This window comes from Scyliorhinus torazame, chromosome 6 (genome assembly GCF_047496885.1).
Source record: "Scyliorhinus torazame isolate Kashiwa2021f chromosome 6, sScyTor2.1, whole genome shotgun sequence".
NCBI classification, from domain to species: domain Eukaryota; kingdom Metazoa; phylum Chordata; class Chondrichthyes; order Carcharhiniformes; family Scyliorhinidae; genus Scyliorhinus; species Scyliorhinus torazame.
Genome location: NC_092712.1, coordinates 290260707 through 290283371, shown reverse-complemented (window position 1 = coordinate 290283371; position 22665 = coordinate 290260707). Strand labels below are relative to the sequence as shown.

General features: G+C 48.6%; 1 protein-coding gene across 1 annotated transcript in view; it reads left to right on the top strand.

Annotated features, from left to right (window-relative positions):
• Positions 1-768: 768 nt before the first annotated feature.
• LOC140425489 (collagen alpha-6(VI) chain-like) overlaps positions 769-22665 on the top strand; it is a 198060-nt gene continuing 176163 nt past the window's right edge. The window contains exon 1 of the mRNA XM_072509810.1: positions 769-802. The gene's annotated coding sequence lies outside the window, so the exon portion shown is untranslated. The remainder of the gene's footprint in view (positions 803-22665) is intronic.

The window sequence follows — 22665 nt, the reverse complement described above, 5'->3', positions numbered from 1 at the left end:
TGAGCATCTTTTTTTCATCATACCACAATTTTCTTAAAGGCTGCCATTCCGTGGGACCTAGTCGAGGTGAAATGGCAAAAGGCGAACTCTGAGGGTCAGAAGTAAGAACGTGCAGGTTGGTCTCTGAGAATCGGAGTAGAGAGGTTAGGTTTAGGGATACTGACCATTTGTTCATCTACCCCTGACAAGTTGCCAAGGTCTTTGCTGAGGTTGAGGAGGTGTGGTTTGGAGGTCAGCTGTTCCAGTTTTAAAATGAGTTTCAGAGCTCAGTGTCTCAGCTCAGACACTGGTGAGGGACCGTACAGTAAGTCAATCCTCTTATCTCACAGACTTGTGCTGACAAATCCATTGGGAGCTGAATATGTGTTTTTTCCCGAATGTAGACTCCCCACCTTTATGAAATGTCTTGTACCTGCAGTGTGCATGAAGATATGTAACGGTGAGAGTTTTGGAGGAATGTCTGGGATAAAGATTATGATACTACTAAGAGAACTTCCACCCTGGAACATAATTGACTACATTAACATGATTGGATGGGGACCATTTGTACATTGTTTATGTAGTTTGTTTAGAAGCTTCCAGATTCAGTGATCGCATACGGTTTGATTAAAACTTCAAAGTGAGATGTTTATCCTCAATCTTTGCTTCCTTTATAGTGCAGACAGTCAACTGAGAGGCTGAAAACACACATTTGCATGGAAGGGAGCTGGGATTGTAAACGGAATTTAAAATATGTTGTTGTTTGCAGGTGTGACTGGTGATAGTGGCGACGGCAGTGAAACCCCTATGTAGAGTCAGACAGGTAAGAAAAACTAATATCTTTCTAATATGACTATCTGAAGAAACCTCTCAGCCTTGTATTCTTTCAGCGAGAACAGGCTCTTTTCCGGTGGTAAAATAATCTAGGCTGTGCTAACATCTTCTGGTTGTGCGGATTACATTGTGAAACTGCATGTAAAAAAAATTTAGTCTGAGGACTTTTAGAACTCTTTTTTGTGTGACCCCTCTAGGTACTAAATTGAATGTTGTGTGTTTTACCTTAAAAAGTGCTGCACAATAGTTTGCATGGGTGTTTAAATAAGAGTACAATAATTTTTTAAAAATAAATTTAGAGTACCCAATTATTTATTTCCAATTAAGGGGCAATTTAGCATGGCCAATCCACCTAACCTGCACATCTTTGGGTTGTGGGGGTGAAACATGCAGAAACGAGGAGAATGTGTGAACTCCACACAGACTGTGACCCGGAGCCGGGATTGAACCCGGGTCCTCAGTGCTGTAGGCAGTAGTGCTAACCACTGCGCCGCTGTGCTGCCCATAAGAGTTCAATAATAATTGTATTATTTTTAGGTGGCAAGGTGGTACAGTGGTTAGCACTGCTGCCTCACGACGCTGAGGACCCGGGTTCGAATCCCGGCCCTGGGTCACTATCCGTGTGGAGTTTGCACATTCTCCCCGTGTCTGTGTGGGTTTCACCCCCACAACCCAAAGATGTGTAGGTTAGGTGGATTGGCAACACTAAATTGCCCCTTAATTGGTAAAAAAAATAATTGGGTACTATAAATTTGGAAAAAAAGCACTGCTGCCTCCGGCTTTGGGTCACTGTCTGTGTGAAATTTGTAAGTTCTCCCCGTGTCTACATGGGCTTCCTCCGGGTGCTCCTGTTTCCTCCCACAGTCCAAGGATGTGCAGGTTAGGTGGATTGGCCATGCTGAATTGCCCCTTAGTATCCAGAAAGGTGCAGATTAGGTTATGCGGTTGCTTGGATAGGAGGGAGTGGGCATGGGCAGAGTTCTCATTCGAAGGGTTGGTGCAGACTCGATGGGCTGAATGGCCTCCTTCTGCACTGTAGGATTCTGTGATTCTATGACTAATGCAGATGTTGCTGGAAGATGACCGGGATGATCTGACTGTTGTAACCTCTGAATTGGATTACAAGTATTCAGGTTCTATATTTAAACACTAAATTTCCTTGAGAGGGGTTGCTGGCATCTAGCAGCAACCCTCCCCCCCCCGCATCAGTGTTGTGCAGATAGTTAATTCTTCAGGAAACTGTCACGCTACTTCACAAATCATTCTCAGGATTTTACTTTTATCTGTCTGTCTCAGAAACCCTGTATGTCGGAATCTAACTGCTTGAGAAAGGAGGCTTCCAAGGAATTGCCTGTGATATATTCTATGATATATTCACTGGCGCCAAAAATGCTCGGAAACTTTAATTCTCTTAATAAAAAGCAACAACTTGTTTTAATGTCCGTCTGTAGAATTTTGTTGGCTGACTGAGGGTTACTAAATTAGGTGGTAACTGATTTCAAGTAGCTCTCCTAATCCAGGACACAACTTTCTGCAGGTTTCCAACAAGGAAAATTGTATGATGATCTGTTGATGAATAGTGCGAGGGCTAAAATGCAACATGACAATGTACCCGAGATGATACAGTTAAAAAAAAACAAGTAAAAAGACAATTAAAAATCATCCAACCTACAACATTTTATGAGCAAATAAGCACAATGTAATTTATCTCACAGCCTATCTTACGAGGCAGTAGTAAAGGAATGCTATGCATGGTTTATAAATTACAGTTTTAAGAAACTTTCTTGCTTTTCTGCTGAAATAGTTCATGCAATCAATGTCAACTGCAAAACAACTGAGAATATGAATTTATGAGAAGTGCTTCTGAAAATTAAAAATAAATTTGATAGTGAGCACAATTAGTAAACACTGAGATTTAAATAATAATTCGAGATGAAGCTTGACGGTCTTAAAATTAGATGATTGGTGACATGTTGCGTACGACCTAAACCACTTAAATGTATGACTGATAGTTTTCGACTCACTCATGTAAACATGGAGGTCCAAGCTCTCCTGACCTTTGGTAGGTCGGGATATTTACCTGCCCCGTAGTTGTTTCTCTAACACTGGCCCATTTCTCTGTGTCAGGGATGTTCAAATATTTTGGGTGGATGTTGGGACTATGTGTGGGACTGGGATGTGTGGCTCAGTTGAGGGCTGGGGAATGGTGTTATTTGCTGTGGTTCTGAGAGTCACTGGAAGGAAGATTTAAAAGTGCCCTGATCTTTCTTAAAAAAAAAATTTTTTATTCGGGTATTCGCAATTTTTATAATAATAATAATAACAGCAACATAAACATGGCACAATAAATATTTCCTCACACAATCTTCACACCACCCAACAATAAAACAACAGTCTGCCCCTCCCCCCTGTGCTTTTTTGGAATTCTGTTTCTGCTGACATTTTAATTTTCACCGAGAAAGTCGATGAGCGGCTGCCACCTCCGGGTGAGCCCTAGCATTGACCCTCTTAAGTCGAACTTTATTTCCTCGAGACTAAGAAACCCAGCCATGTCACTACCCCAGTTCTCTACACTCGGGGGCTTTGAGTCCCTCCACATTAATAAGATTCATCTCCGGGCTACCAGGGAGGCAAAGGCCAAAACGTCAGCCTCTTTCACCCCCTGAACTCCCGGCACGTCTGACACTCCAAAGATCGCCACCTCCGGACTCGGCACCACCCGTGTTTTGAGTACTGTGGACATTGCCTTAGCGAAACCCTGCCAGAACCCTCTAAGCTCCGGACATGCTCAAAACATGTGAAATTGTTTTGCTGGACTTCCCGTGCACCTCGCACACCAGTCCTCTACCCCGAAAAACCTGCTCATCCGGGCTACCGTCATGTGTGCCCGGTGGACTACCTTGAATTGTATCAGGCTAAGCCTGGCACATGATGAAGATGTGTTCATCCTGTTTAGGGCATCCGCCCACAGACCCGCCTCTATCTCTCCCCCCAGCTCATCTTCCCACTTGCCCTTTAGCTCCTCCACCAAAGTTTCCTCCGTTTCCATAAGTTCTTGGTAGATGTTGGATACCTTCCCCTCTCCCACCCATGTACTGGAGACTACTCTGTCCTGTATCCCCCATGGCGGCAGCAGCGGGAAGGCCGGAATCTGCCTTCTCAAAAAGTCTCGTACCTGCAGATACCTAAACCCATTCCCTGCTGGCAATTCAAATTTATCCTCCAAGGCTTTCAAGCTGGGGAAGATCCCGCCAATAAATAGATCCCCCATCCTCCTAACACCTGTCCTCTGCCGTCTCCGGAACCCACCATCCAGCCTACCCGGTACAAACCGATGGTTATTATAATTCGGGGTCCAAACCGATGCTCCCTCCACTCTCATATATCTCCTCCACTGCACCCAGATTCTCAGAGCCGCCACCACCACCGGACTTGTGGAGTATCGGGCCGGCGAGAACGGGAGAGGTGCCGTTATCAGTTCTCCCAAACTTGTGTCTTTACATAACGCCGCCTCCATGTGCTCCCACACTGACCCCTCCCCCACTACCCACTTCGTAATCATGGCTATATTTGCCGCCCAGTAGCATTTGCAAAGTTTGGCAGTGCCAACCCCCCCCCCCCCCCACTGCGTTCCAGCAACACCCGACTGCGTTCCAGCAACACTTTCTTCACTCGCGAGGTTTTACTCGCCCACACAAAGCCCAAAATAACCTTATTCAACCGCTTGAAAAAAGCCCTTCGGATGAAGATGGGGAGGCACTGAAAGACAAACAGAAATCTGGGAAGGACTGTCAGGGCAGCACGGTAGCATTGTGGATAGCACAATTGCTTCACAGCTCCAGGGTCCCATGTTCGATTCCGGCTTGGGTCACTGTCTGTGCAGAGTCTGCACATCCTCCCAGTGTGTGCGTGGGTTTCCTCCGGGTGCTCCGGTTTCCTCCCACAGTCCAAGGATGTGCAGGTTAGGTGGATTGGCCATGATAAATTGCACTTAGTGTCCAAAATTGCCCTTAGTGTTGGATGGGGTTACTGGGTTATGGGGATAGGGTGGAGGTGTTGACCTTGGGTAGGGTTGTCTTTCCAAGAGCCGGTGCAGACTCGATGGCTGAATGGCCTCCTTCTGCACTGTAAATTCTATGATAATTTTCACGGTCTGCACCCTCCCCGCCAGTGAGAGAGGGAGCATGTCCCATCTCTTAAAGTCCTCTTTCATTTCTTCTACAAGCCGGGGTAGGTTTAACTTGTGCAGTGCCTCCCATTCCTGAGCCACCTGGATTCCCAAATATCGAAAGCTCCTTCCTACCATTCTAAGTGGCAGCTCTCCCAGTCTCTTCTCCTGCCCTCTCGCCTTAATCACGAACATCTCGCTTTTCGCCATGATCAATTTATACCCCGAAAAATTACCAAATTCCCCTAGGATTCGCATAACTTCACCCATCCCTTCCAGCGGATCTGAGATATACAAGAGCAAGTCATCTGCGTAAAGCAAAATCCGGTGCGCCAGCCCCCCCCTCCGCACCAGTTCTTTCTAGTTCCTAGAGGCTCTTAACGCCATGGCCAGTGGCTCTATGGCCAGAGCAAACAGTAGCGGGGAGAGGGAACACCCTTGACCCGTCCCTCAGTGTAGTTTAAAAATAACCCGACCTCAACCGATTCGTATGCACACTCGCTACTGGTGCCTGATAGAGCAACCGCACCCAATCAATGAAGCCCTCATCAAACGCAAACCTTCCCAGCATCTCCCAAAGGTAATCCCACTCCACCCGATCAAAAGCCTTCTCCGCATCCATCGCAACCACCTCCATCTCCCCTCCTGCTGAGGGCACCATAATAACATTTAGGAGCCTTTGAACATTGGCCATGAGTTGCTTGGCCTTTACAAACCCCGTCTGGTCTTCCCCTATCACCCCCGGGACACAATCCTCTATCCTTGTGGCCAATATCTTAGCCAGCAGTTTGGCGTCCACATTCAGTAGAGAAATTGGCCTTTATGACTCGCATTGCTCCGGATCCTTCTCCCGTTTCAGGATCATTGAAACCGTGGCCTGTGACATTGTTGGGGGGAGGACTCCCTTCTCTCTTGCTTCATTAAATGCCCTCACCAGCAGGGGGTTCAATATCTCCAAAAACTTCTTATAAAATTCCACCGGGTAGCCATCCAGCCCGGGGGCCTTGCCAGATTGCATGCCCTCCAACCCCTCCATTATTTCTTCAATTTCAATTGGGCTCCCAGCCCTTCCACCAGATCCTCATCCACCCTCGGGAACCTCAACTGACCCAAGAACTGCTTCATCCCCTCCACCCCAGCCGGGGGTTCCGACTTGTATCATTTACTGTAAAAGTCCTTATACACCTCATTCACCCCTGCTGGGTCCAGGACCGTTATCCCACCTCTACTCTTTACTCTCCCTATCTCCCTGGCCGCCTCCCTTTTTCTGAGCTGGTGCGCTAACATTCTGCTTGCCTTTTCCCCGTACTCATAGATCGACCCCCCTTACCTTCTTCAGCTGCTCACCGCCTTCCCTGTAGTCAACAGCCCAAATTCTACCTGTAACCTCCGCCGCTCCTTCAGTAACCCGCCGTCCGGGGCTTCCAAGTATCTCCAGTCCACCTGGAGTATCTCCCCAATTAGCCTATCCCTCACAGCTCGTTACACCTTTTACCGAGATTAATTCCCCTCTGACCACTGCCTTCAAAGCTTCCCAGACCGTTGCTGCAGAGACCTCCCCCGTATCATTTATTTCCAGGTAGTTCTGGATGGACTTGTTCACCCGCCCACAGACTGCTTCGTTTGTTAACAACCCCACATCCTTAGCGGGCGTTGTTCTCCCACCAAACTAATCCATGGATCCACTGTGGGGCATGGTCTGATACAGCGATTGCCAAGTACTCAGTATCCACCACCCCCAGTATTAGCGCCCTGCTCAGAGCAAAAAAGTTGATGCGAGAGTATACCTTGTGGACATGGGAGAAAAAAGAAAACTCCTTCGCTCTTGGCCATCCAAACCTTCATGGGTCTACTCCCCCCGTCTGTTCCATAAACCCCTTCAATTCCTTTGCCACGGCCGGCCTCAACCCTGTCCTGGATTTTGACCAGTGTAGCCATCTGGGATGGCCACTTACAACTAGGTACAGAGAAACTTGCAAAGCCTAGCGGGTAAAATGGACAAGCCAAGACTCAGGCAGGCTCAGATGAAATGCATATTTGCAAGCAAGAAGTCCAGACGGTATCGAAGCTCCGACCAATTAGCATTTTAATGGGGCCGATTAGCATTTGATGGCCCATCTTCACCAAAACAAAGGACTGGTACTCAAGCGACCGGAACAGTCCCAGACATTTCGGCGCCACTCCCTGTTCAGGGGAAGCGTAAACAACAGGGTCAGTGACCACTTGGGACACGCGCAGCCATCCAGATCCCCGCCCACTTATTGGTTAGGAATCGAACGGAGTGATCAGGGATCACCCAATTAGTAAGGCCCAAATCGAAGGACCACCCAAAAGAGCGCGAACCCCCCCCCCCCCCCCCCCCCCCCCCCGAGTATAAGAAGAAGAGTTTGCCACATGTTCGTTCTCTCTTGGACCTGGCGCCCCAGTCACTGCCATCTCCAATTGCAGCAACACCAGAAGCAAGTCCAAGTTCAACACTCGCTACCAGACGGATGAGCCTAGCTGAGCAGCAGTTACCCCTTCGGACCCGAGAAGATCCAGAATCGAACAGCGGGCACTGTTCTCTGACCTAAGCCTGTGCCCGAACTTAAGTACAGGTTGTCTTAGTCGATAGGTGTAGTTAACTAGTAATTTTTATGTTGCATGACTAATTGTGTGTAAATAAAGTACCCTTGACCTTGAACTAACTCACTGGTGTTTGGCTCTTCGATCGATAGCCGGTTGAACCTTGTGTTGGTATCATTTGATACCTGCCGACTCTAAGCATTAGGACATAGATAACATAGAAAGAAGGGCAAATTCACTGATTGCCATAACTGGAACAGAGCCACAGAAAGTACAGAGTAAAAGAGTAAAGAAGATGTGACTCTAAGTCTGGGATCTTACATAACACCCGCCTCATAAATTCCACATCGTGGACTTCCGGTTGCGGCTATGCGGAGCTAAGTCGCACATTCGGCAGCTCCCGCTAAAAACGGACTTTTGGGCTCTTTTCAGGGCCCCCAACGGAATTGTTTCGACCTTTCCCAGTGTGGGAAGGAGGCTGCAATAGCTCCCCGACAGTGTATGGCTTGGACCAGGAGCGGGGCAACTAAAAAGTTGGTGGTGAACCCAAAGAAGGTGCGAGGGAAGAAGAGCAAAATGGCGGCGGACGGGGACCAGGCAGTGTGGATGCAGTGGGCGCAGGAGCAGCAGGAGGTTATCCAGCACTGCTTCAGGGAGATTAAAACGGACCTGCTGGAGCCGATGAAGGCTTCTATCGACAAGCTGCTGGAGACCCAGATGGCCCAGGGGGCGGCGATCCGCGAGGTCTGACAAAAGGTCTCTGACAATGAGGACGAGATCTTAAGCTTAGCGGTAAAGGTGGAGGCGCACGAGGCGCTCCACAAGAAATGGCAGGAACGGTTCGAGGAGATGGAGAATCGGTCGAGGCGGAAGAATTTGCGGATTCTGGGCCTCCCGGAGGGGCTGGAAGGGCTGGACGTGGGGGCCTATGTGGTCACCATGTTGAACTTGCTGATGGGAGCGGGGTCCTTGCAGGGGCCCCTGGAGATGGAAGGGGCCCATAGAGTGCTGGTGAGGAGGCCCAAGGCTAACGAGCCGCCGCGGGCGGTGTTGGTGCGGTTTCATCGGTTCGCTGATCGGGAGTGTGTGCTCAGGTGGGCCAAGAAAGAGAGGAGCAGCAGGTGGGAGAACGCAGAGGTTCGAATATACCAGGACTGGAGTGCGGAGGTGGCGAGGAAGAGGGCCGGGTACAATCGGGCGAAGGCGGTTCTGCACAGGAAGGGGGTGAAGTTTGGCATGTTGCAGCCGGCGCGACTGTGGGTCACGTACAAGGACCAGCACCACTATTTTGAGTCTCCGGAGGAGGCGTGGGCCTTTGTCCAGGCCGAGAAATTGGACACAAACTGAGGGTCGGGATGGGTGGTTGGGGATTGCTGTTGGGGTGTTACACTTTGAGGGGGGGTTCTTTGCTCGTATTTCTTTTTGGTTCGGTGTGGGTGATTAGGGTGGGTTGGGCACTGTTTTGGTTGGGTCTGTCGGGTGGGCTCTTGGAGGGGTGTAAGTAAATAGAGTAGAGGTGGATGGCCAGTAGGGGGGATGGGGCCCCGCGGGGGAGGGGGAGGCCCGAGTCGGAGGTGTGGGGACTGGGCCTATAAAAGGAGCGGCGACAGGGGTGGCGGGGCCGGGCAGGTGGAAAGCGCGGGCTTTTTCCCGCGCTGAAGGCTGGAGGGGGCGGGGCCGGGGCAGGGAAGCGAGGGTTGTTTCCCATGCTTGGGATGGAAGGGGGAGGCGGAGAGCCTGTGTATGGGTAATGGAGGAGGAGGGTATGTCCCACAATGGGAGGAGTCGAAGGAGAGGCGGGAGTAGCCGGGGTCAGCAGGAGTCAGCTGACTTGCGGGAGTGCAATGGGGGGAGTAATGCAGCTAGGAGGGATCCTAGCTGGGGGAGGTGGGGGGTGGGAATCGGGTTGCTGCTGCTAGGGTCAAAGGGGAGCTGGAGCGAGTAGAGGGGGTTGGGACGGGGGTCTGCCGCCGTGGGGAACGGGCCGGGCGTGGGGTGCGGGCGCGTGGGTGGCCAAGGAGGGGTTATGGCTAGTCGGGGGTGGAGAGGGGTGGGTAGCCCCCCGATCCATCTGATGGCCTGGAATGTAAGGGGACTGAACGGGCCAGCCAAGCGGGCCCGCGTGTTCGCGCACCTGAAGGGGCTGAAGGCGGATGTGGTCATGCTCCAGGAGACACACCTGAAGGTGGCAGACCAGGTAAGATTGAGGAAAGGGTGGGTAGATCAGGCGTTTCACTCAGGGTTGGATGCCAAAAATCGGGGGGTGGCGATCTTGGTGGGAAAGAGGGTGGCGTTCGAGGCGTCGAGCATTGTGACAGACAATGGCGGCAGGTACGTAATGGTAAGTGGTAAGCTGCAAGGGGAGACGGTGGTGCTGGTCACTGTGTATGCCCCGAACTGGGATGATGCGGGTTTCATGCCGCGCATGTTGGGTCGGATCCCGGACTTGGAAGTGGGGGGCCTGATAATAGGGGGGGACTTTAACACGGTATTGGATCTGACACTGGATCGCTCCAGGTCTAGGACGGGTAGGAAGCTGGCGGCGGCTAAGGTGCTGAGGGGGTTTATGGACCAGATGGGAGGGGTGGACTCTTGGAGATTTGCAAGGCTGGGGGCTAGGGAATTTTCATTCTTCTCGCATGTTCACAAGGCTTATTCTCGGATCGACTTCTTTATTATGAGTAGGGCGCTGATAGCGAGAGTAGAGTATACCGAGTACTCGGCGATAGCCATTTCGGATCACGCCCCGCATTGGGTAGACCTAGGGCTGGGGTAGGAGAGGGACCAGCACCCGCTGTGACGCTTGGAGGTGGGGCTGTTGGTGGACGAGGAGGTGAGTGAGCGGGTCCGAGGAATCATAGAGAAATACCTGGAGGCCAACGATAACGGGGAGGTCCGAGTGGGGATGGTATGGGAGGCGCTGAAGACGGTGGTTAGGGGAGAGCTGATCTCCATTAGGGCCCGCAAGGAGAGGAGAGAGCAGAGGGAGAGGGAGAGGCTGGTGGGGGAGATGGTGAGGGTAGACAGGAGGTATGCGAAGGTGCCGGAGGAGGGACTGTTGAGGAAGAGGCGTAGCCTCCAGGCCGAATTCGACCTGTTGACCACCAGGAAGGCGGAGGTGCAGTGGAGGAAGGCCCAGGGGGCGATTTATGAGTGTGGGGAAAAGGCAAGTCGGATGCTGGCGCATCAGCTTCGGAAGTGGGACGCAGCTAGGGAGATCGGGGCAGTTAAGGATAGGGGAGGGAGTGTGGTATGAAGTGGGGTTGACATCAATGGGGTCTTCAGGGACATTTATGAGGAATTGTATCTGTCCGAGCCCCCACGGGTGGAGGGAGGAATGGGCCGCTTTCTGGACCAAGTGAGGTATTCGAAGGTGGAGGAGGGACTGGTAGCGGGATTGGGGGCCCCCATTTGGACTGGAGGAGCTGGCCAAAGGGATAGGGAGCATGCAGGCGGGGAAGGCACCGGGGCCGGACGGTTTCCCGGTCGAATTCTACAAGAAATATTTGAACCTGTTGGGCCCGTTGCTAGTTAGGACCTTCAATGAGGCAAGGGAGGGGGGGGGGGCTTTGCCCCCGACGATGTCCCGGGCACTGATCTCCTTGATCCTGAAGTGGGACAAGGATCCTCTGCAGTGTGGGTCTTACAGGCCGATTTCATTGTTAAATGTAGACGCCAAGGTGCTGGCGAAGGTCTTAGCCACGAGAATTGAGGATTGTGTGCCGCAGGTGATCCACGAAGACCAGACAGGATTCATCAAGGGGAGGCAGTTGAACGCGAATGTGCGGAGGCTCCTGAATGTTATTATGATGCCGGCAAGGGACGGGGAGGCGGAGATAGTGGTGGCGATGGACGCTGAGAAAGGCCTTCGATAGGGTAGAGTGGGGGTACTTGTGGGAGGTGCTGAAGGTGTTCGGTTTTGGGGAGGGGTTTGTCAAGTGGGTTAGGTTGTTGTACGAGGTCCCGATGGCGAGTGTGGCCATGAACAAGAGGATGTCTGAGTACTTTCGGTTGCATCGACGGATGAGGCAGGGGTGTCCCCTGTCCCCCCTGCTCTTCGCACTGGCGATTGAACCCCTGGCTATGGCGCTGAGGGAGTCGAGGAACTGGAGGGGGCTGGTGCGGGGTGGGGAGGAGCATAGGGTGTCGCTCTATGCGGACGACTTGCTGCTCTATGTGGCAGTCCCGGTGGGGGGAATGCCGGAGGTAATGAGGATCCTCAGGGAGTTCGGGGATTTCTCAGGGTACAAGCTCAATATGGGGAAGAGCGAGTTGTTTGTGGTTCACCCAGGGGACCAGGAGAGGGGGATTGGCGAGCTCCCCCTAAAAAGGGCGGAGAGGAGCTTCAGGTACTTGGGGGTCCAGGTGGCCAGGAGCCTGGGGGCCCTGCATAGACTTAATTTCACGAGACTGGTGGAGCAAATGGATGAGGAGTTCAAGAGGTGGGACACGCTGCTGCTGTCCCTGGTGGGTAGGGTGCAGTCAGTTAAGATGACGATGCTCCCAAGGTTTCTGTTCCTGTTCCAGTGCCTCCCCATGTTTATCCCGAAGGCCATCTTTAGGCGGGTCAACAGGAGCATAACGGGGTTTGTGTGGGCGTGAGGGACTCCGAGGGTGAGAAGGGTGTTCCTGGAGCGGAGTAGGGATGGGGGGGGCTGGCACTGCCCAACCTCTGTGGGTACTACTGGGCCGCCAATGCGGTGATGGTGCGCAAGTGAGTGATGGAAGGGGAGGGGGCTGCATGGAAGAGGCTGGAGACGGCATCTTGTGAGGGTACGAGTCTGGAGGCGCTGGCAACGGCGCCGCTGCCGCTCCCTCCAATGAGTTATACCACGAGCCCGGTAGTGGCGGCTACCCTCAAAATCTGGGGGCAGTGGAGGCGGTACAGGGGGGAGGTTGGGGCCTCGGTGTGGACCCCAATACGGGGGAACCACCGGTTTGTCCCAGGGAGAATAGACGGAGGGTTTTCGGGGTGGCACAGGGCAGGGATAAGAAGGTTGGGGGACCTGTTTGTGGACGGGAAGTTTGCGAGCCTGGGTGAACTGGAGGAGAAGTATGGGCTCCCCCCCGGGGAACACCTTCAGATATCTACAGGTAAGGGCGTTTGCCAGGCGGCAAGTGGTGGAATTCCCACAGCTGTGGCCACGCACAGTGCAGGACAGGGTGCTCTCGGAGGGGGGGTGGGGAAGGTCTCGGAAACTTACCTTTCAACTCCTCCACCGAGGCCTCCTCCTCCTCCTGCATCACCTGGTAAGTGGGAGGAGGAGTTGGGAGAGGAGATCGAAGAGAGGACATGGGCAGATGCCCTAGGGAGGCTGAACTCTTCCTCTTCGTGCGCGAGGCTCAGCCTCATACAGTTTAAGGTACTGCACAAGGCACACATGACCGGGACAAGGATGAGCCGGTTCTTTGGGGGAGAGTACAGTTGTATTAGGTGCTCAGGGAGCTCAGCAAATCACACCCACATGTTCTGGGCATGCCGAGCGCTGGAGGAATTTTGGAAGGGCGTAGCGAAGACAGTGTCGGGGGTGGTAGGATCCAGGGTCAAGCCGGGCTGGGGGCTCGCAATATTTGGTGTTGCAGGGAAGCCGGGAGTGCAGGAGGCGAAAGAGACCGGTATTCTGGCCTTTGCATCCCTGGTAGCCCGGCGAAGTATTCTTCTTCAGTGGAGGGATGCGAGACCCCCAAGCATGGAATCCTGGATCAATGATATGGCGGGGTTTATTAAATTGGAGAGGGTGAAATTCGCCTTAAGGGGGTCGGTACAAGGGTTCTTTAGGCGGTGGCAACCGTTCTTGGACTTCCTGGCAGAACGGTAGACGATAGTCAGCAGCAGCAGCAACCCGGGGGGTGGGGGGTGGGGGGGGGGGGGGGTTCTATTCTATTTTCTTTTATTTACCCTGGGGGATCTGAGGGGGGTGTATATATTTGCTATGTTTGCTTTGTGTTAACTCGGGGTGTTAATTTATTATTTATGTATAGGGGGAGGGGGGCACGGGGGATGTTTTACTTTGTTCTGTATTTAATTTTATTGGGCTTCTTTTTCATTCTGTTGTTGATATTTTGTGAAAACACGAATAAAAATTTTTTTTTTTTTAATTAAAAAATTCCACATCGTCCCAGTTTGGAGCATATACGTTCACGAGTACCACCCACACCCCCTACAACTTCCCACTCACCATTATGTACCTGCCCCCCCCATCTGACACGATTCTCCCTGCCTTAAATGCCACCCGTTTATTAATCAGAATCGCTACCTCCCCTTGTCTTTGAGTCCAGACCTGAGTGGAATACTTGGCCAACACACCCCTTCCTCAATCTCGTCTGGTCTGTAACCTTTAGGTGTGTCTCTTGTAACATTGCCACGTTCGCCTTCAGCCCCCTCAGATGCGCGAACACACGAGCCCTGTTGCTTCCCAAGCCTAAACTCCTTCAATGTGCTCATGGCTGATCCCATCCTGGCCTCAATACCACTGTCCTGCCCGTTCTCCATAACCTTTTAACCCATTACCAATTAAAAATCTATCTAACGCCTCCTTAAATTTACTCAATGTCCCAGCATCCACGCACTCTGGTGTAGTGAATTCCACAGATTCACAACCCTTCGGGAGAAGTAGTTTCTCCTCAAATCTGTTTTAAATTTTAATACCTCTTATTCTAAGATTATGACCTCCCATTTTAGAATCCCCATTAGAGAAAGCATCAGCTCCACGTCTACTTTATCCAGACCTTTTAGCATCTTGTATACCTCGATTTAATCTCCCCTCATTCTTCTAAACTCTAGAGTATAGGCCTAAACTGTTCAATCTTTCCTCATACGAAAACCCCTCATCTCTGGAATCAATCTAGTGAACCTCCTCGGAACTGCCTCCAATGCCACAACATCTTTCCTCAAATAAGGGGACCAAAATGGTGCACAGTACTCCAGGTGCGGTCTCACCAATGCCTTGCATAGTTGCAACAACACTTCCTTGCCTTTATACTCAATTCCTTTTGCTATAAATTGCAACATTCCATTTGCTTTCCTTATTATCTGCTGTAACTGCATGCTCGCTTTCTGTGACTCATGCACAAGATCACCCAGATCCCTCTGCATCGGAGCACCCCGAAGACTCTCCCCATTTAGATAATAGATTGCCTTTCTATTTTTCGAGTAAAATGCATGGCCTCACACTTATCCATTCCATCTGCCACATTTTGGCCCATTCTCTTAACCTATCTATATCCATTTGTAAGGTTCTTATTTCCTCATTGCAACTTACTGTCTCACTTATTTTCGTGTCATCTGCAAATTTGTCTACAGAACCTTCCATCAATGTATCCAAGTCATTGATATAGATTGTAAATAGCTCGGGCCCAAGGACCGAACCCTGTGGCACCCCACTAGTTACATCTTGCCATCCTGAAAAATACCCATTTAACCCGACTCTCTGTTTCCTGTCCGTCAGCGAGTCTTCTATCCAAGCTAATAAATTACCCCTAATCCCGTGTGGTCTCACCTTGTGAATTAATCTTTTGTGCGGCACCTTATCAAACGCCTTCCGGAAGTCCAGATACACTACATCTACAGGATCCCATTATCCACTTTGCTTGTTACATCTTTGAAGAACTCAAGCAAATTAGTCAAACATGATTTGCCCTTTGGCTTTACAAATGCCCTGATATTACGTTCTTGATAATTGATTCCAACAATTTTCCAACAACAGATGTTAAACTAGCTGGTCTGTAATTTCCCACATTCTGCCTCCCTCCCTTTTTGAATAAGGGCATTACGTGAGCATATTTCCAATCCACTGGAACCTTTCCCGTGTCCATGGAATTTTGGAATATCATAACCAGTAGACCCACTATCTCTGCTGCCACTTCCTTTAATGCCCCAGGATGTAGGCCATCAGACCCGGGGGACATAGAATCATAAAATTTACAGTGCAGAAGGAGGCCATTCGGCCCATCGAGTCTGCACTGGCTCTTGGAAAGAGCACCCTACCTAAGGTTAACAGCTCCACCCTATCCCCATAACCCAGTAACCCCACCCAACACTAAGGGCAATTTTGGACACTAAGCGCAACTAATCATGGCCAATCCACTTAACCTGCACATCTTTGGACTGTGGGAGGAAACCGGAGCACCCGGAGGAAATCCACGCACACACGGGGAGGATGTGCAGACTCCGCACAGACAGTCACCCAAGCCGGAATCGAACCTGGGACCCTGGAGCTGTGAAGCAATTGTGCTATCCACAATGCTACCGTGCTGCCCCCGGGCAGACATGTCTGCCCTCAATCCCAATAGTTTGTTGAGTACCATTTCCCTATTGATGCTGATTGTTCCAAGTACCACCCTTTCTATTACCTCTGAATTGCATGTTCCTAGAGGAATGGTACTTGTGTCCTCCACCGTGAAAACTGAGTTTCCCCAAATGCAGCCCCCCCCTCCCACCGAGCCGATGGCCATCTCTTCCAGTGGCACTGCTGGGCCTGGAGAGCGATCGGCCCTCCCACTGGCTGGCAGCTCTTGTAGTCAGAATCGCTGCCCTTTAAGGAACAAGCGCTCCCAACTTCAGGCAGTTATTTGCTTCAAGGCCATAGAGTTGTGCTTGGGCTCCCAGAAATGGCTGCAGTGGCGCACTCCCCCAGCTGTCTGGGCTGATGTTGGTGCCAGCACTGCCATTAAGTTCCTACAATAGATTTATGTCCAGACATAATGGGACATTCATGGATACATACATCACAGAAGGAAGCTATTTGGGCTGTCATGTGTATGGCAGAAATATCCAGTGATACTCATTCCCCTGCTCTTTCCACAGAGCCCTGCAAATATTTCCTTTTTCAAGCATTTATCCAATTCCCTTTTGAAAGGGATGAAGTTAATGAATGAACTTCCGCCAGCACCATCAATTCAAACAGTACATTCTATATTTGAACAACTCTCCAACAAAGCTGTTATCTTACATTTCTCCCCACTGGTTACCGAACCTGCATGGAGGTCCTTGATTGCAACAGACCCAAAATGTTAGCTGGGCTGCTTTTGATGGTTTCACCACAAAGCTTCACTGGATGTGGCTGGATGCCAAAAAACTGTCACCATGGTCTTTAGGAGTGAATGAACGAGATTATAATCCTGTTCCCTTTTTGGGTCTATTCTGGATCTGGCGTCCTCCTTGGCTCATCACTCTCACTTAAGGTTGAGAAAGACAGGCCCCACAGACACTTAAATAGGTCTGAAGAACGGATCTAACTTCCCCGAAGGGGAATATCACCGTCCTCCAGATAGGCTTTTTAACAAGTTTTAGTCGGACTAAGACAACACAGATATTGTAAGACATATCTTCTCGACAATGTACCTCTCCATTGAAGAGTGGATGGATATGGATTTTTGAATTTGGATACAGAAGATTATATGAGCCAATATATTTTCTAAATTATATAAATGTCTATTAAAGAATCAAACATGCAATTGACATTTGATGTTAATTCAGTTGCTACATTGGCAGTTCTAGGAAAAGGAGATATAGCTTTGTTCCGAATAGAAAATACAAGTCTTATTAATTTGTCACAACCGGTTCCGGAGTGAGATACCCTAATTTTTTAACTCCCTGAATGGGACCCCAATTTTGCTCCCGGGTGAGAAGGAATTAGCTGGCTCCTCTTCTTTACTCTACCTCTCATGGTTGGTTGCAACAAGAGTAATTTAAAAGGAATCCCCCCGCACCCCCTCATGGATAACCTTTCCCAATCCAAGTGTATTTATTTTTTAGAAGGAACCAATTTGACCATGCTTTCTTGAGTCAAAGGAAGAGTAAATTTATTCAAAAAAGAACTCGAGAAAAATAATTTAAAAATGCAAAGTACACATTCATTGATTATGTGAGAAGATAAAAGTCCAGATAAAAGTGAAAAGACAATATATAAGTCCATCTTTGGCTCTATTGTGAGCATAGATGGTGGTATGTTGCGGCTGTTAAGTTGGGTGATTACAGTAGAGCTGACTCTGGGCAGGCTAGCAGTTAATTTGGAGATATTAGATGCTGCAGGGTGGCTGGAAAGCTGTCTGATTTCCTATAGCTTGTGGCTTTAGCTGAGCTTTCTCCATCAACACAGGGAGGGGGAGCCTTTGCCTGCTTATCCTTTTAGCGGGGGTGACAGACTGCCGTTCCTTCTTATTCCTGTGTCACACACACATTGACACTCCAACACCAGTGTATACAGAACAGGCCTGCAGTTGGCATTTTTAAATCCTAGTTTCCTGTGTATTCTGAAAGAGAACAAACAACGTGTCTCTTGCCCCAGAGTCGTATTTCTTTGAACTCAGATCGTTTCCACATTCTGAGACATTGAACAGCAGGAGATGGGATTTGGTGGCCTGCTGAGATGTGAAATGGCTGTCTTTATGCTCCATTTTGGGAAGTTCTTGTTTGCCTTTCTCACCTTCACCTTGGAAGATGGCCTTACATTTTAAAGCCGTTTGTTCTGTCTCATTTAGAATTCCAGAATTTCATGTTAAAGATTTTGAAAAATAATTTTTCACAAAGAGAAAGCTGTAACATCATGACAAATGTTACGGAGAGATATTGAAGATTTGAATCAATATTTAAAGTAGTATTGACCTCAAATCCCTGAGTAGAATCTAGTAAGATTCCTCTATCCCAATTAAGGGGAGAACTATCATCATCACATGGCAGCAGCGACCTTTACCTGGGAGAGGCTGGAGTTTTGTTGTTTATTTTTCTTTCTGCATCCAGTGGTGTACAAGGCAGACTTCCATCGAATTCCATAGTGATTTTTTTCCTGGAACAGGTTACTCTGTTGCTGGAAGCGACACTAATCCAGATTGCTTGAAGAGCACCACTTCACACCAAGCATGGTGACCAGCGGTTTATCCCATCCTTTCTGCTTGTTATTGGTGTATTGAAAGGATTTTACAGGTTGATACTTAACCTGTTGGCTGAGTTATGAATGCATCTTCCTTGTCCAACCCGGAGTTTCTGGCTCAGAGGTAGGGATGCTACTCACCGCACCACAAGATCTCCTGGACGCTGGAGTCAAGCCAATGAATCTAAAAATCCTACGATGTAGTTGTAATATTTATATCCTAAAAGAACTAAACCATAGGAAGCATGTTGAGCATTTATGCTGGACAACATCTTTTATCATAGGCACATAGGGTTAAGTCATTGGCAAATAGGGTTAAGGAAAATCCCAAGGCTTTTTACACGTATATAAAAAGCAAGAGGGTAGCCAGGGAAAGGGTTGGCCCACTGAAGGATAGGCAAGGGAATCTATGTGTAGAGTCAGAGGAATTGGGCGAGGTACTAAATTAATACTTTGCATAAGTATTCACCAAAGAGAAGGAATTGGTGGATGTTGAGTCTGGAGAAGGCACTACAGGCCGGTGAGCCTTATGTCAGTGGTAGGGAAATTACTGGAGAGAATTCTTCGAGACTGAATCTACTCCCATTTGGAAGCAAATGGACATATTAGTGAGAGGCAGCATGGTTTTGTGAAGGGGGGGGGGGTGGTCGTGTCTCACTAACTTGATAGAGTTTTTTGAAGAGGTCACAAAGATGATTGATGCAGGTAGGGCAGTGAATATTGTCTATATGGACTTCAGTAAGGCCTTTGTCAAGGTCCTTCATGGTAGACTGGTACAAAATGTGAAGTCACACAGGATCAGGGGTGAGCTGGCAAGGTGGATACAGAACTGGCTAGGTCATAGAAGGCAGAGATTAGCAATGGAAGGGTACTTTTCTAATTGGAGGGCTGTGACTAGTGGTGTTCCGCAGGGATCAGTGCTGGGACCTTTGCTGTTCGTAGTATATATAAATGATTTGGAGGAAAATGCAATTGGTCTGATTAGTAAGTTTGCAGACGACACAAAGGTTGGTGGAATTGCGGATAGTGATGAGGGTACAGGATCTACTCCCATTTGGAAGCAAATGGACATATTAGTGGATACAGCAGGATTTAGATCGTTTGGAGACTTGGGTGGAGCCTTGGCAGATGGAGTTTAATCTGGACAAATGTGAGGTAATGCATTTTGGAAGGTCTAATGCAGATAGGGAATATACAGTGAACGGTAGAACCCTCAAGAGTATTGAAAGTCAGAGAGATCTAGGTGTACAGGTCCACAGGTAACCGAAAGGGGCAACACAGGTGGAGAAGGGAGTCAAGAAGGCATACGGCATGCTTGCCTTCATTGGATGGGGCAGAGTATAAGAATTGGCAAGTCATGTTGCAGCTGGGTAGAACCTTAGTGAGGCCATACTTGGAGTATAGTGTTCAATTCTGGTCGCCACACTACCAGAAGGATGTGGAGGCTTTAGAGAGGGTGCAGAAGAGATTTACCAGGATGTTGGCTTGTATGGAGGGCATTAGCTATGAGGAGCAGTTGAATAAACTCGGTTTGTTCTCACTGTAACAACGGAGGTTGAGGGGAGATCTGATAGAGGTGTACAAAATTATGAGGGTCATAGATAGACTGGATAGTCAGAGGTTTTTTTCCCAGGGTAGAGGGGTCAATTACTAGGGGGCATAGGTTTTAGGTGCGAGGGGCAAGGTTTAGAGTAGATGTATGAGGCAAGTTTTTTACACAGAGGGTAGTGGATGCTGGAACTCGCTACCGGAGGAGGTGGTGGAAGCAGGGACGATAGTGACATTTAAGGGGCATCTTGACAAATACATGAATAAGATGGGAATAGAGGGATATGGACTCAGGAAGTGTAGAATATTGTAGTTTAGTCGGGCAGCATGGTCGGCACGGGCTTGGAGGGCCGAAGGGCCTGTTCCTGTGCTGTACTTTTCTTTGTTCTTTGTTCTTTGTTCTTTGTTTGTCACTAACATCCATCGTTTTAAATCAACACCCTTCAAACCAATAGGATACTGAGAGGTGCAGGCAGGTCACTCCCTTGTAACACGCTGGTTTCCAAAATTCAGTTAACAAGTTATCCTTAAGGTTATCCATTGTTAGATTGTGGTACCTTACAATTTATCAATGCCTTGCTGAGGTGATGTAAAGGCCGTGTTCCTGATTTCTTCGGAACTGCCTTGTGTTCGAGCATATGCCACATGATAGTGTTGTAAATTATAACCAGGTATGTTTACAAAAGCTTTAGATCTGCATTAAAAATTTTTAATCCCCACTTCTTTGGAGAATCACTCTTTTCATCTTATAAATGCTTACTCATAGCCAAATTATCTTATAACTTTTTATTTATAGCTTAATTTCTTCACACAGAATCGCTATACACTGAACTTCCTTGTGGCCAATTTGTTGGAGCAGTAAAGGAAACTGTACTGCTGACACGTATGACCTTGTGATCTCATCTTAGGTCTTCTTCAGGGTGTACAACTTGAAAATTTATCTCCAGGAAGAGCCCGAGAGCCTCAAAGAGAAGTCACAGCTTGAATTTCTGGCAAAATTACTGTTTATAATGACTGTTTGCCATGTGAATTTTCATCTGTTTTCCTGTCGGTTCTTTCCTTCAACATTCTCAGTTACTGATATCACACAAAATAATTCCTTTTGGAATGGGATGTTTTAATTGTGTCATTTCTTTTTCTTGGGATTTGACTGTATTGGAACAGTGGTATTATTTGCGCATCCCAATTTGTCTGAGGCAATGAGGTCAACTGTGCAGCCTCGGATGGAGTCACACATAGGTTAGACCAGTTACAGATGGTAGGTCCCTTCCCTGAGGGATATTAATGACCTAGGGTTCTTCTGAGCGTCTGGTAGTTTCATGATTCTTGACTAATCCACAAATTTCCAGCTTTGTTGAATTCCATTTACTATTATCGAAAAAAAAAAGATATGTCAAAGCTTTTTGTCTTACACTCATCAAGACCCTTCGCATGAATATTAGGATAAGGGAAAAACAACAAATTATACCGTATGAGAAGAGAATGCTGATTGGTTGGCAAGTGGGCTTTCAGCATTCTGTTACTTTTGCTTCTATATAAATACTTGGCTTGCAATAATCTTAGTTTGTTGTTTTAACCTGAACAGAATATTTTTATGCCGTTCAAAGCAATCGTGGCCTGACAAAAAAAACCTTACATTATATAACACCATCTGATCACCAGATGTCTCCTTGTGCTTTCCGGCCTGTGAAACGTTTTTGTAGTCAATCATGTTATGTGACCCCAGTCCAATGCCGGCATCTCCACATCATTGTTATATGACAACCAACAATGTAGCAGCCAATTTGAGCACAGAAATATCCCACAAACAGCAATATGATCATCACCACATAATCTGTTTCTGTGATGTTCATTGAGGGATGAATATCGGCCAGTACACCATGTATAACCTCCTTGCTCTTCTTTGAAATGGTGCCACAGGAATTTCTATGTCCACTTGCGAGGGCAGACAGGACCTTGGGTTAATGCCTCATCGAGAAGGTGGCACCTCCGGCAGCGTAGTACTCTCTTCATATTGCACTGAGGTATTGGGCTAGATTTTGTGCTCAAGTCCTGAAGGACGACTTGAACTCAGAAGCTTATGACTCAGGTCAGGCAGGAGTGCTATCAACTGAGACATGGCTGACATGTGCAGCAGATTCAAAGGGGCAGAAATTTCTCCTTTGCCCTTGGGCATTAAGATGACCATCTGAATAAGTGAACGATGCAAAATCAGATGTGTGGACAGCACATTGTAATATTCCTGATTATCTTCCCTGATTGTCCTGGTGTGCTCGGCCCAGGCAATTATTGAATGTCCCTCTAAGAGGGAGATTTATTCTGATATGTCAGTGCAGCATAGTCGCTGAAGGGGTTATTGTTAATCCTGCAGGACACCACACATGAATTGAATGAGAGGTCTATTCATTTGAGAAGCAGGCCTGTCTGCCTAAAAGATTGTTGAGAGTGAGTGTCGGTTGTTACAATTGCAGGTAGATCACTGCAACAGATAGAGAGACACCCATCTTTGGGGATGGTTTTTAGTTGGGGGGATAGGAATTGTCTTCACTGTTACTTATGGGAATGAAACCTTTTTGAATCTTTGGGAGGGAGCCAAAAGGAACAGGGGAGGAATCTGATGGTTTGCTTGACTCTGAAAGGACTTTGGATGATACAGTTGTCAAAATGCCAAGCGCGTTCAGCCAATCATAATAACCTGTA